The sequence below is a fragment of the Lissotriton vulgaris genome, chromosome 1_1, assembly GCF_964263255.1.
Source record: "Lissotriton vulgaris chromosome 1_1, aLisVul1.2, whole genome shotgun sequence".
NCBI lineage: Eukaryota > Metazoa > Chordata > Amphibia > Caudata > Salamandridae > Lissotriton > Lissotriton vulgaris.
In genome coordinates, this window is record NC_141685.1 from 1,656,357,026 (window position 1) to 1,656,372,573 (window position 15,548).

A 15,548-nucleotide genomic window follows, 5' to 3' on the forward strand; every position below is an offset into this window, starting at 1 on the left:
AATCACACTAGAAGGAGCTCTTCAGATCCCGAACTCCAGCCACAGCCACAATGTATTTAATTGTATGCACTGTAAAGTTAAAATAAACTCCTCTTGTGCCGACATCATGTCAGCCACAGATCTTCCTGTACAGCTAATGTGATGATAACAGGTAGGAGAGACTGTGCCTTCTGAGAGCCCAAGTGAAGAGAAGACAAGTGACTACACAAGAATCTTCTCTACATCATGTCAATGAACGGTGCTAATGCAAGACAGGCAAGGCGGCACTGTTTTTCTTGGTTTCCAGTATAGGACCACATATCGATCAGGAAACCACTAAGGAAAGGCAGGTGCTTTATCTTGGCTAGTGAATGATTTTATAACAGCAGAAATAGTTCCTAGCATTTTTACCATCTCCAATCCATGAGAGGAAGTACTGGATACCTTCCTCTCTATGTGCAAGGAAAGCTATCAGGAAATGGATCGAGAAGCCTTTGTTTGAAGACACAGAGCAAACACTTTGTTGTTTCATGAAGACGCCTTGTAGGTTTCTAAGAAAGATTTGCAACAACAAGAACTGGGATGGCGTTATAACACTCCTGTGATAGGACATACAGGGCAAAGGCAGATATAAGAGAGCTTGTAATCCAATCCTTCTGCTGGTCCAAGATGAAAATGTTCATTAATATTTATACAGAGCAAGGTGTCATGCGCAAATCCTGTAAGACTGTTACAACTGTGATCACTTTACAGCAATCAAAAGTCACGATTTTGATTGATTGTATTGTAGAGCATCCTGATTCTTATAAACATGCAGCCTTGTTGAAAGATAGCTTCTCCAAACTAAAACAATGTGTCCCTCTGAGAATACTGCGCACAGCCCTTGAATTCTTTTCAGGTCTCATGGTCTCCCAGTCATTGTTATCACAGACTATGGTTCTCCATTTGTGGCCAATTTCTGTAGAAAGGTAATGGAAAACATGGATTGTTCGCTATAAATCCACAAGTTACCATCCACAAACTGACAGAGAGACTAAGAGGCTCAATCAGTCAATTGAGCAATATTTGAGATGTTTCCTTATAGATCATGCAGCAGAATAGAGCAGATGGATTGCATTGGTGGGATTCTCTTACTATACTGCTCTACATTCCTCCATGGGTACATCTCCATTCTTTTGTATTACTACATCTACAGTTCTCTGAGTCTCCCATGTTTTGCAATGCATTCAACACATCAGGTATTACAGACATTTACTGCCCACCAAGACAGCTTACAAGAGAACTGCAGAGAGACATAGACAGGTTCCTTCACAGGACAAAGTAGGAGACCACGTTTGGCTGTTCGCAAGATGTCTATGACTCCCAGGCATGTATAGAAAAGTCACCTTTAAATTTATAGGACCCTTTCAGATATTAGAATTGGTATGGGTACAGGCAGTCAGACTAAAATTGCCTAGAAAATTGAGAATTGTTCATGTCTTAGGACTTAGGGGTTAAACTGGCAGGAGCAGTTAAAGATAATGCACCTCCTCTCATGATGGTACATGGGGTAAAATGGAAGGGGTATAATGTCGCTGAGCGTACTTGAGAACCTGCTTCCTTTGTGTATGCCCACGTTTGATTGGAGAACTTTATTTCAGACATCCAGATAAACCAGGACCAGCAAAACATCCTGGGCAGGGTGTCTAAGGAGGATACTGTCAGGATTACAAAAAAGAAGCTCATAAGGCCCAGATAGACAGTCTGCATGACCAATGAGATATCAAGTGTAAAGAAAAACGCAAAAGCAAATAAGACTACAAGTCTGAAGACCATCTGCACATAAGCGGTGGTGAGAGTTTAATGGCAATGGAGAATGGGTTAGTGGAAACTAGGGAGGAGAGCTGAATCACTAACCTCGAAGCACACTCAATTCTGGGTTAGATCCTCTAGTTCCAGGGCTTGTTAGCTAGAAAGAGTCAAAAGCTCAAGGATAGCATGCAAATGCTAAATGGATACTTTTTGGATTGTTTTATGGCTCCCCCTTTATATATTTAAAAATATATATTGTTAGTAAACATGTTCTGATAATTATACACACTTCACATAGGCGAAAGAAGGGATACGTGGCAGTATTCTCCAAGTATTTTACTAATCTCACCATTGTCAAATACAATAGTTTTACCACATCATTGTCCAAGAAGCTCTCAATTAAGAGGGAAGAAGGGGGGGAGGGGGGAGGGGAGAAGAGGCGGGGTAAAAATTTTCCCTCCACATACATTCCATTTTTCCCATTATTTTTTCGGGCATCCTCTTCACACATACACTGTTTTTTCCTTGAACATGCACCAGCCCATGTCTGTTTTCCATGCACTCAGTGCTGGTGCGTCCTGTGAGCCCCATAGCCTGGCAATATTTCTTTTGGAAACCATCTGGCTCAGTGTCACCCATATTTTGTCTTTATTACCTAGATCCGTTGGTTTCCAAATATTTAGCAGGCAGCGTTTGGCCCAGGGTGTCCTCCATAGTCAGTGAATTTCTATCCAATATCTATGGGGTGCAGCGGCAGCACTGCTGAGGTAGAACCGCCAAACTCATAATCAGGCCCGAAGTGTGTGCATTGTATGGTAGTGCTTAGGAAAATTAGGATTGGCATGTGAAGGTTGAGCCTAGGGTGTGCGCGTCTGTGCCTGAACACTTAAAGCTCTTTTTAAGAGGATGGTGGCTGCAGGTGGTCTTTGATGGCATTTCCGCTTGTCACCGCTGATGGCTTTTTTCTGGTTGCACTGCTGAAACATCATCAAAGAAGCCTAGTAAAAATGTGGCGGATGGCTAAAGTACAATTTTATCTACTTTTGTATATGTTTGTTGTTTTTCATTATCACTTATTGTAGTATTTATTTTTCATTTCACTGATATCACTTTTGTTAATGACAACAGTGTCAATGACTTCCTGTGACATCACCAGGGTCAAAGGTCAAATATGTCACTTTCTATGATGTCACGAGTTTCAAAGGCCATCCAATGTCACTTCCCCTACCCCAGGCCTTTTGGTGAACCAACATCCATAAATAATACTGCTTACACTTGTGCCACATAATTTGCCTTTTCTTGCTGTATAAATTAGTTACCAATACTATGTAATTCGGTGCTCTACCGACACATAAATTCAGAAGGCCTACTTACCAGTGACATCGTGGCATTTTGGCTGTAACGCTTGCTTATTGGGAGGAGTGCCGTAGTGGCAGGCTGTCTGTTGCACTTGTTGCTTAAGCAGCTTTTGGAGCTAGTCCTGTTGCACGCTTGTGTGGATTATTCCCTTTTCACTGGAATAGAGATTTGACAGCTGTAATCCTGCCGTTCCTGCTACAGCTAATTCCATGCAGTGAGCCCCAACGAAAGACTAGCGCAAAGGGTATGCCATTTTTTTTGCAACATATAGTCAGACATTATGATTTCCCTTCCACAATAGAGGTGGGAATGAAAAGGCCTTCACACAGCCTCAAAGAGGTGCTCTTTTTGACTTGATAGGATCAAATGGTTGTATTTTGTTTCTCGTTGCATGCGTCTAAAAATAGGCATTGAATGGAGTTGTTGATTTACAAGCAATCAATTAGGCAGCATAACAATAAGGAGTGCAATTGTAAGAGTGGTATAAAGAGGAAAAGTGCGGAGACTTTTATCTCCAGTGCCAAGCCTTTTTTTAGGTCTGGTCTATAGACAGCCAGTCACTGCTGGCATGATTCGCTGGCCGGTGGTGGTGGGTCAAGGGTTCGCGTGGGGAGGGAGTCATGTGGGGGGTTTAATTTGAAAGATATTTTTAAAAAAATGTTAACTTACCTTTGCGGTCCAGTCCGGTCCGGTCCGGTCCTCTCCTACACATAGAAGCAGGCAGACTCCCTCCCCTCCTCTAAGCCAATCATAACACTGCAATGGCAGCAATGTGATTGGCTGGGACGCCAACCCCACAGGCGTCTATGGGGAGGCCATTTTCTCCATGTAGGCTGGAGAAAAGGGCAGAGTGCGTATGGCTGGTTTGGTCGGCCCTGGGGCCGACCAAACAATCAGCGCCCTCAGACTGGGCAAGCCACTCCTCCCCTGGAGCAGGACCACCCACCCACCTGTCCCCAACCAAACTCTTCAGCTTTCTCGCAGTGTGAGAAGCAGAAACATAAAATTGTATTTATAATACCATTTTATGTTTCTGCTTCTCGCACTGCGAGAAAGCAGTGGGGCGACGCTCCTCAGCCCACATTGAGGAGCAGCCCCTGCTTTAGCTGTCTTGCCAGCCTCATGTTTTCCAAAACAAATCATAGTAAAAATATATACTTGTCTATATACAAAGTGGCTCCCACTGGACACCAGACGTACTATCGCGCAGGCCCTAATCACAAGCAGATTTGACGTCCTACACAGAACCCACACACCCACCACTCCTCAGGAAGCTCCACTGGTTCCCCATCTAGAAGCAGTCTTCTCACACACACATTCAAGTCACTACACATCACGGGACCCACATACCTCAATCACTTTGCTCAGCATCATTCGCACACACACCCAGCATTCACAGAAGCAGAATGGGAGGGCAATCATTCTCCTTCCAAGCAAGAAGCTGAATAACTGGATATTCAATTTGTCATCTTGCTGGACCATCAAGACTGAATGTATTCAGGCCCAGCCTCACCACAAGCCTACGCTCACTGACTCAGCACCTGGATACCCCGACGGGTGACGAGCAGCACTCTAAAGATCTACCTTACAACACATTGCAAGGGATTTCAGCCAGCCATCCTCACCTATTGATCTGTTCAACTGTCATTCACAGTTTGTTTCCACCAGGGCTGGACTGGCCTTAGCGGGCACCGGGCATTTGCCCGGTGGGCTGGAGGGGTGGGGCCGGTTTTGTGCCAGGGGGGCTGTTTTGTCACTGGGGGCTGGTTTTGCAGCAGTGCTGCAATATCGGCCCTGTGTAACAAAAGTGGGAGCAGCACTTTTCCTAGCACCCCTACTCCCCAGGCTCCCAGGGCCGGTCGAACAGCAATCTGCCAGGGCTGGTTGCTGTTTCTAGTCCGGCCCTGGTTTCCACCCTCCACAGCATACAGTAATAAGGTAGTGGACCAGCACACTTTAACAGCTTATTGTCTTTGATTGTGAGTGATGGCATTTTGTCAAATTACATGGGCACATCCAACCGAAAATTAGTGCACTTCGATTCGCACTTTCTCTGAAGGGACTGTTGCATGTTGCACTGGTGGTGAGGAGCTTGCATTGTAGAAAGAATTAAAATGCAGGATACATTTTTATTTTGAGCATCCTAAATAGCATTATATAGACGGCACAGTGAAGCACTGATTACTGACCACGTTGCTGACCTAATGTTCCTGACAGAAACTTGGGCATCTGATGCCTCAGGCCCCGACTGGAATGTTGCAGCCCCTGAAGGCTACTCTGTAGAATATGTAAACAGATTAGGAGCGCTGGGTGGTGGAATTGGGATAATCTACAAATCCCACCTAAAAGTATTTGCTCTCCCCCAACAGGACCTGGAGGCCGAAGCCATGAGCTTTAAAATTAAAGATAATAACTGCTTGATATTCTCGGGCCTGCTCGTGTACCGCCCCCCCGGTCTAAGAGCCCCTTTTATAAGAGCATTACAAACTTACCTAGAAACTACCTCTGATTCAACCACCTACACTGTTTTCGGTGATTTTAATTTCTATCTAGAAGCGAATAACGACTCTGACTCGACCACATTAATTGATAACTTTCTTAGCTTTGGCATGAATAAATTAATTTCGAATCCCACTCACACGGCAGGACATACCCTTGATGGAATTTTCACGAACAACGATCATATTAAAATTATTTCGATCCAACCTGTTCCTTGGTTCGACCATAATGCTATCCTTTTCAATTTGCAATTAAATAACCTCGTAAATCATCGAAAAGGTCTTACGCTCCCCGAAAAAATACGCTCTTGGAAGAAGCTTGAACCCAGTCTTTTAGCTAACATACTTGCTAAGGATCCCCCAGTATTTGAGCTTGGTAACATTGAAAATGGAGCGATTAAATTCCATAATTGGATTAGCCATGCAGTCGATGAGCTTCTGCAGAGGTGAAATTAATAAAACTGAAATGCCGGCGACTGGAGCGGTTGTGGCGTTCAGACTACAGTCATCAAAATAAACTAGAATACACCAAAGCCTTGCATGAATACAAGTCAGCAATAGTTCAGGCCAAATCAGCCTATTTCACAAATAGAATTCAAGTAGCCTCCAACACCGCCAGAGAATTATTTAAAACAGTCACCCATTTGACAAAGAGCCCCTGTGATACAATCTTTAGTCCCAACCAGAACTTTGTGACAAGCATCGCTACCTTCTTCCAACAGAAGGTCCAGGCAGTTTATGATGACCTTAGCACCCTAGCAGCAGATTCAATTACTGACAACAGTGAGAATACCACTCTGGCTGCCTCCAGATACTCTTGCTTCCCTCCATTAGAGGAGACGCAGGTTGTGGACCTACTCACACAGATGAAATCAGGATCCCTGTTAGAACCCTGTCCACCCCATCTACTGCATATGATTCCAGAGACTGTAACAGCTGTCCTGACACCCCTGTTAAACGAGGTTATCAACGTAGGTGAATTCCCCAGTAGCTGGAAGAAAGCCTGTATCCGGCCCATCCTTAAGAAGGACACTCTGGATCCTACTGAACCCAAGCAATATCGGCCCACATCCTGTCTGCCCTTACAAGCTAAGATTCTGGAGAAAGCCATGAATCGAGAGATAATGAGATATGTAGACCATAATAAGCTACTAGACCCTTCACAACACGGATTTGGACCCGCTCACTCAACAGAGTCTGCCTTGATCATGGCAACGGAAAACATACGCAGGACAATGGATGAGGGTGGTAGAACGGCCCTGATTTTATTAAACCTAACAGCGGCGTTCGACACCGTTAACCATTCGGCCTGTTAAACAGACTAAGAACCTTAGGCTTCACCGGTACGGCTCTGGCCCTTTTAACATCTTTTCTGGATTCTCGAATTCAACAAGTGCATTGGGAAGGTCTTCTATCTGACGAATTCTCCCTCCCGGGAGGGGTTCCCCAGGGCTCGGCACTTCGCCTACATTGTTTAATCTATATGTCACTCCTTTAGCCGCCTTAATTCAATCTCATGGCCTGAGATTAGTGTTGTATGCCGACGACACACAAATAGTAGTGTCGGTATCCCAGTCAATTGAAGCTACAGCAGAACGCTTCAGGAACTGCCTCCTTGGTGTAAAAAGCTGGATGAGTCGTAACTTTCTAAAGTTAAACACGGGTAAGACCGAAGTAATTGAGTTCGGCCAGAAACCTTCCGTTTGGAGCGACCGCTGGTGGCCTCCTGAGGCGGGTTCCTGCCCCAGTCCAGCAGATAAGGTTAGGAATCTTGGTTTTTTGTTAGATAAAGACCTCTCCTGTAAAGCGCAAATCAACCAGGTGACCTCCGTCTGCTTCTACACCATCAAGGTCCTTAGAAAAATCTTACCATACATCCCGCCAAAACACTAAAAAAGACGGTGATGGGAGCCCTGGAAATGTCCCGAGTGGACTATTGCAATTCACTCTACCTGGGCACGGGAGAAAAACAACTGACCAAGCTACATGCAATCCAAAATGCCGCAGCTAGGGTCCTGCTGAACCTACCAACGCGTCACCCAACCTCTAAAGTCATACGCGAACTTCATTGGCTCCCAATTAGGCGCAGAATACAGTTCAAGGCCCTTTGCCTGATCCACAAGTCCTTGCATGGCAAGGGACCTGACGACCTTACCAAACTCCTTCCTCAATATACACCATCACGAACCTTGAGATCAGCCAATCAGGACTTAGTATGTCAGCCAAGAATAAGGAGAGCCCGATGGGGTGGAAAATCTTTTTCCTACCAAGCCTCCAAATCATGGAACGCGCTGCCCCCCACGTTGCGCTCACAAAAATCCAAAATATGCTTTAGAAAGGCATTGAAAACCTGGCTTTTCTCCCTGCAGTAAACCTGCTCTCACCGTCTCTTCTGTACTATAGCGCCAAGACGCTGCGGCATTCGAACGCTTTAAAAATATTTCAGTCAGTCAGTCAACTCCATTGCCATAAGTATTTTCTTCTTAATTCAAAATGGTCGCTGTCCTCTTCCTCTTGCGAGATTACAGGGCGAATCACAGGCTCAAACGGAAGTGCTATGAGGCTTGAGATAATCTTGTTATAACTCAAAGCCTTATTTTGCATGTTTTTCACCATTTTATTCATGCATAGCAAATGCTATTCAAATGTACACAGAACCGAGTCATCTTTTCAACTTGGTCCTTGCATCCACGCTCTCTCTCCTGTATGCCCAGCCAATAACGATCAATGGACAGGTGGTACCCTGCAAAGCTATAAACTGCCGTCTTGGATTTACCTATCTACATTGGGCAATTACTCAGATAAAAGACATATAAATACAACATATTTCGCCATGTATTTTAATTCATGTCATTTAACCATATGCCGTTTTACCTAATTATTTAAAAACATCTGTACACAAATAAAAATAACTTTGAGTCCTAAAAACCTTATTAGTGTTTATCAAGTAATATTTACCAATTGCATGATAAAATCCACTTTTAATTTTTAAGAGCTGCAAAGAATTGTCTTCTCACTGGCACGATGTCGGTAAATATCTCCATTCAAAGATGCAGATGAAGGCAGAAAGGGAGTGCTCTGATGAAGTGCTTTACTTTCAAGTTTTTTAGGTCTCGCCTAGGCAGTGCATGCGCTGTCTCGTCGAGAGATGCTGTATACAGTATAGAGGGGGAAGCCCCGCCCACTTTCCAGCCTTATTTTTGATTGGCTTGAATCATAATTTCGGCATTTAGGTTGGTGCTTGGCTAGGTAATCCCGACTCTTGGCGGGCATGTCATCATTTCTTTCCATCCGAGGCTATCGGCCAATTTACTGTAAAAACAGTTTGGTTCCCCTGCCTCTCTCTGTTCCCTCCCATAGTCTGTGACTTTTTCAACCACCACCACCCCTCCCACCCACTCCTGTTCGTGCCTTCTTTAATGCCAGCATCTCACGTTAATGCGAGCCCTATTGCATTTTAAATGCTTGTTTGTCCTCTGATTGGCGGGTACACATTTGCAGATGTTTTTTGTTTTGCATGCGTGCGATACCTCTGGGACTGCGCCTGCGCCGAACACACCGTGTTGCATGATTTAGAAGGAGACCCGGGAGGAGAGCGTTGTCAGTGCATTAGCCTAACTAAGAGTGATGAGAGGCAGCGACGAAAAACTCAGAGCGGCCAACTTGCTTACTTTCAGTGTTCCCCCGTTCATGCCTCATCACCGCACGCAGTGTGGGAACCTCTTGCTGACCCTGCCCCAAACCTGAGTTGCGGGAGCTGCTCGTGAGCCAGCCTATAATACCCGGGAGAGACGGAAGAGGCGAGGGCAAAAGAATGGAATACAAACCCGTCAGCCAGCAAGACCCAAAACTAAACTGGACCAGGTGAGTTAGTCCACGCTTCCTTTCCCGCTCTGAAGATTAGCCTCAGCACCGGAGCAGCCGGCACGCAGCCAGCATCAATGTGGTACGGACACAGGATGATGCTGGTAAGTGCTGGCCTCCTCTGCAAATGCATGTTAAATTTCTAATGAATGGCATCCGAAATATGTGTTTCATGACAAATTGCAGCTGCTAGAGCACAAGAAAATGAATTATTTGTTTTGCAAGGGCTTTCACTTTTAATTTACAGAGCTGTGAGTGGCAGAGCTGAATGCTGAGCACAAGAAGTGAGAGCTCGCCTTGTTTTTATTAACACATCAGGATTCACGTCCGAGACACCCCCTCACCTCCACTTCCCTCACTTGCCTCACATCTCCCAGCACTGAAAGTACAGCTAGGGCCCAGCCCCCTTCCTGTTGTGCTCATCCTTGTACTTCGCTCCACTGCCTGCACCCACCCTCCCCCATGTTGCTTTCACTTTAATCCACACACTGTCACTCGTATTGCTTCAACCTGGCCCCGTTACTCTCCTCTACCATCAACCGCCTACGCTCCCTATTGGTTCAGGAACACTGAATTGCTGTTGGAATCAAATATTGTAAATAATAAAAGGAAATGGTGATCTAAATTAACCTTTTGGCTGCAAGGCATTGCGTTATTTAATCCTTTATTTAATTACAGCTAAAATGTCATTTTTGTTCCTAAAAGCACGTGTATGTCATCCAACAAGTGTGACTTAGCATGAATATTTTAACTTTATTTCTTTTACGGGAGATAGTCGGTACTGCGCTTCTGTGAATCCTCTGCCAGCTGTAATACCAGTTTTCTTAAATTCTGGCCAGCTTGTTTCTCTGTCCGTGCCTACCTTTCCCTACTGCTGGTGGCTCCACGGCATGAACCGCGGAAAAAAGTTAATGAAACACTATACATGCACTTTATTTATTTATTTTATTTACCATATTTGTAGAGCGCACAGCTACTCAGAAGAGTGTCCCGGCGCTAGCGGAAACAGAGCGATAGAAGGAGGCGGACGCACGGTGCGGAGCCAGAATTACTGCTGAAACAGCCATGTCTTTAGTAGTTTCCTGAAGTGCAGAATGTCTGGGGCTTGTCTGATTGCTATAGGGAGTTCATTCCAAAGGTGAGCAACCCGGACTTGAAAGGAGCACCCTCCTAGGCGGGCGCGATCGAATTTATGCACACTCATCCGATGTTGGTGAGATGATCTGAGGGCTCTACCAGGTGTGTAGTAGCTCACTCTTCTCCTAATATAAGTGGCCCCAATACCCTGTAAGGCCTTAAAGGTGATGGACAGGGCTTTGAACTAGATTCTGCGGCGGATGGGAAGCCAGTGTAGCTTCTTGAGGTGGGGCGAGATGTGGACTCTAGGGCTCAACATAAGGATGGTTCTGGTGGCCGAGTTCTGCACGACTTGGAGTTTATTGAGGAGGCATTCTGGGAGACCCAGATAGAGGACATTAGCGTAGTACAACCTGGAGGTGATAAGGGCCTGAACCACAGTCCTTCTGTGGGAGAGGGACAGAAGGGGAAGAAATTTCCGGAGCATTTTCAGGGTTCCGTAACAAGTACCGACCACTGATTGAACTTGGGTCTTCATGTTCAGTGAGTTGTCCAGTTTAACCCCTAAGTTTTGGCTACTCCCACAGAGGTCTGCGGGGGGGGGACATATCAGGCGGCCACCACTGTCTCCAGACTTCCTTGTCCGAAGCTCCGAAAAGAATTACTTCTGATTTAGCGGAGTTACACTGAAGCTGATTGTGACTAAACCAGGAAAAGACCAGTTCCTGATTTTGTCCCCATCCAGAGCCTCTCCCAGAGCGATCCAGAGCACTCAGTATCTTAAAAGAAACATCCAAATAAGGACAACATATAATAGAGGGAAAAAAAATTGAGCAGATAATTACTCGAGCTACACACCACATACGTACACTCCATAACCCATAGGTAAAAGACATTGCCATGTACAATGCCAATAGCTCTAACTCACACAAATGCGAGACCGATTGCATTTCCAATGCTTGTTTGTAATGTTACTGCCTCCCGGTTTCTGGATCGAACAGACTTCACCTAGTGAGAACTATCACACTGCTTCGAGAGCAGTTAACAGGACACCAGGCACAGAACGAAGAATAGAGCTGTGGTTTGTTCGCTTGGCATTTTATGTTTACCCTTCATCCCTTTTTAGCCTTTGTGTTCATCCGTTTTTTCTCTTCCCTTTCTTCCACGTATGCTACTTTTCTTTGAGGGTTTTAAAGTCTTTCTTCGTAGTTCTCCTTCCTACTATTTAATGCTTAATTTACAATTTCTCTTCTCCTTTATTCAAGGTTTCCTTCTCACATCATCACCATAGCTGCTGAAGGTGTGAGCCCAACTAACTGCAGTTCTGGCTTTATTATTTTACACAACTGCGCTGCTCCTCTATTCAGTTACCTTGGTCCACTAGTCTGTTGAATACCTTCGGGAAGTGGACGTTAAGGTTTCGAGTCACAGCCTCAAGCCTTGCACTTGCTATTGAAACTAAAAAGTAGAAAGCCATCCCTTTCATCTTGTTAGTGGTCCTTGCCCTGCGTGTACCTTCTGTCAGCTGTACTCATCGGTAATATGATTTATCGGAGAGATACTACAGGGGAGGAAAAGTCTTTAATGCTTCATGCACAGTATAGACTATAGAGGGACCGGTGGGAAAAGCTAACCTCGAATCAATCTAACTTAGTTTGGCATTCTCTGCGGCAGGGGCCGAATTTTCTATTGTATTCAGACAGCCAATGTTAAAGAACTTTAGGAAATGCGTTTGAAACATCTGAATAAACACACTTTCTTTCCGATACAAAGCTTGTTTCCAACCTTAATAATTTGCACAGTGTCTTAATACCTTTTGTAAAGTTCACTTGCTTTTAAAAAGGGGCATTAGCTTAATTTTAAGCATTCCTAATTGCCCTGGTAAGTGTTTTATTTTCTCAGGGTCACACACTACAGTCAAGTGGAATCTAAGATTAACATAACAGCTAGGTCTCTTTGTTCTGCAATCAATTTATAAATAGTAGCCCACATCGCCTGTTGCAGTGCTGTGCACGGCAATACATTTTTCATTGGAAGCAGAGCTTAATTTGAGCCGGTGGTTTCCAGTGCTCGGAACAGACAGTTAATTGCCAAAACCAGAACTTGTGACAGTCTGACACAGTGGTGCTGACAGGCTAATTTAGAGATGACCACAACAACAGTCAATTATTAACTCAATATACATTAAAAATGACTGTTACTTGCCGCCCAAGCCATTCTCATAGATTTGGGGGCCTGAAATAGTCTGAATTGTCCAACTTGTAGGAGTGTGATGATTAGTAGTTGTGTTTTTACTATCAATGGGTGCATGGCAGGGGCAATGTGTGGTGCACGTTGCAGTGGCCTTCTAACGATAGCCCTGGCACTTTTATTTTTCAAATTAAGCACTGCTTGTAAGCATATGTCCACTATGCAAAATTGTCTCTTTTTTACTATTATGCTTTTTCATTTATCTAGTAAATGCTTGCATAAATAAAAAAATAAAAAATATTACACAAAATAAATGACATAGGTCAGGTCTATTGGCTTTGCCAATGGTTGTTGAATGTGGGGAAGTTCTAAGGCTTCATGCCATTTTCCACAAAAGGTATCTAGGCCAAAATTGTATCTTTTTTGATTTTGCCTTTAACCCTTTAAATGCGGCAGAAATTTTATATCCTGCGTGCGCTAACCAGACGGCTCCCGGCCATCCGACGCACACGCCACCCGTGACGTTGGACGGCCGGGGGTCATCTGACGCATCCAAAGGGTTAAGACATCTCTAGCTCTTGTTTCTTACGAACGATAATACATAATTAGGGCTCCCAGTTTTATGGAATTTTTTTTTTTACATTTCTGTCTGTATTTATCCATATTTCTTTTTTGCTCATTTTTTCGGTATTTATCCACTTTTATTTTCTGTTTTCAGATTGAATGAAGCTGCAATGGGTATTTTTCCACATTTATTTGACTGATAAATGCATATTCACATTTGAATGTCTAAAAGGTTTCAGCGGTATACAGTGTAATAGTGTTATCTGAAAACACATGCATTGTAGAAAAGCATAAATAACTGTAGATCTACACTTAATAAAGCTTAATTATGAAATCCATTGAATTTTTTAATCTCCCCTACCTCTCAATCTGTACACCTACTGACTGGCATTTATGATTGACAGTCGAAAAAAGCATCCAAAGAAGACCTATTTTCCGTATTTTCGTGTATTTAAAAATAAATACAGACAAGAAAATAAATAGTTTTCTGTCTGTATTTATCTGTAAAAATCAGCAAAAACGGAAAACTGGGAGCCCTATACATAATATACAAACATAGAAGAGCTTTTGGTCAGCATGAGTCATCTTTTGGTCTGTTAAATTGTAATTCAAATTTTGCATCTACAAACCACAGCATACGACATTAGGAAGTGGGTCAGCCCATTTTACATTTGGCTTCCCTAACTTTGATTGACTGCACACAGCTGGTGCACATTGCTCACATCTGCCTAAAATAGTTCTTTTCACTTCAGTTCCAACTCTACTTCAAAGTGTGATTTTTGTTTGTTTTTTATTAACTTTAAATGCAGGTGAATTATTTTGCCTACACTCCTTTTTAAAGTTTGTTTTAAAGTGTTTAAGTGGCATTGTAACATTGCAGCTGCATTGATTAGGTGATCTGTTCTTGTCTGAAACACAAATAATGATAACGTGTATCACAACTGAAAGGTTTTTTGAAAAAAATCACTAGTAAAACATCAGGGAATGTCTTAGGATTTACATTTTTATTTCAAGTAGGCGGGGCTAACCGTTAGGCAACCATTTTTCTTTTTATTTTGTCCCATATGCTTGCCATCATATAATATAAAAATGAACCTTCATCGTGGCCTAATGGCTTTGCCAATCATTTTTTTCTCACATGTTCATGGGTTAAATCTTCTAAAGATACCCAGGGTTTGTGGATTTTCCTGGAGGGAACCAGACACATTAATAAAATGTAATCTTTTTTATATTTTGACAAATGGGAAAAGCCCTGTGAAAGAAAGTGAGTATTTTGTTTCTAACAATGGACCTAGAAATGGTCTGTTGTGCTGATTTCATCCTTCTCCCAGTTCAGTTTTCAGAACACTGTAGAATTGAAAAAAACATGTTTTTCATTAGACTTTACTCTTTTCTAAGTGGTTGCCAATATTTTCATTTTTGTGGTTTACACCTATTTGCATTTTGTAGGGAAACAGAGGTGTGAAACACATGGATGGACCCAGAAAGCTGTGTATTTCTGAAAATTTGACAAAAGTCTGAATTAAGGAAGGGGTCATTAGTGTAGATCACTCATAGTTTATCTAAAACACTTAATATTTGAAATTTTAAAAAACAATGACAGTAAGTAGAAAAAATAGAAGTTGGTGACAATGTTTACATCTGTATTTTTACCCCAATGGCTCAGTTACAAAAGTAACATAACATTACGCCAAGATCTGAGACCAGGAAGAACCCGCATTACTTAAAACCCTTTGTGCACTGTTAATCCTTGGTGTCTGGTGTGATTCTGCACCCCCAGAGGGCAGGCTGGGAGTAAATCCCTCAATCTGCCCAACCCAGGGGTACATAAAAGCTGTTGTGGAATCAGGGAGGGGAGGGTGTAGACCAGTGCCAGTAGAGGTCAGCCACCACCCACTGTGTTTATTATATAAAAATGTATCCCTGCAACCAGTGGAGCACCGATTGTGGGTAAATTCACCAATCTGCCTACACCATAAGGCAAAAAGACTATTGGTACTTTAGGGTGGGGGTGCAGCATGATGACAGGATGCACCAGCCGTCCTCTATACCATTTTATTTAAATAAAAAATGATTCTTGGTGTCTACCGTGCTTTCCACCCATCGGGGAGGTGGGCAGAAAGACTGTGCTTTGGTGATCGGGGATATTTCCCACTGCCTGGCCGGACCTGCCCACACCTCAGGGATTTCATCCGTTTAGTTGGCTGGTGGGTCAGTGCAGAGGAT

The 15,548-nt window shown here is 43.5% G+C and overlaps 1 protein-coding gene across 4 annotated transcripts in view; it reads left to right on the forward strand.

Moving 5' to 3' along the window:
• The window catches only part of IMPDH1 (inosine monophosphate dehydrogenase 1), a 526,992-nt gene that overhangs the window by 131,954 nt on the left and 379,490 nt on the right, over positions 1-15,548 (forward strand). The gene's annotated exons all lie outside the window — the stretch shown is intronic.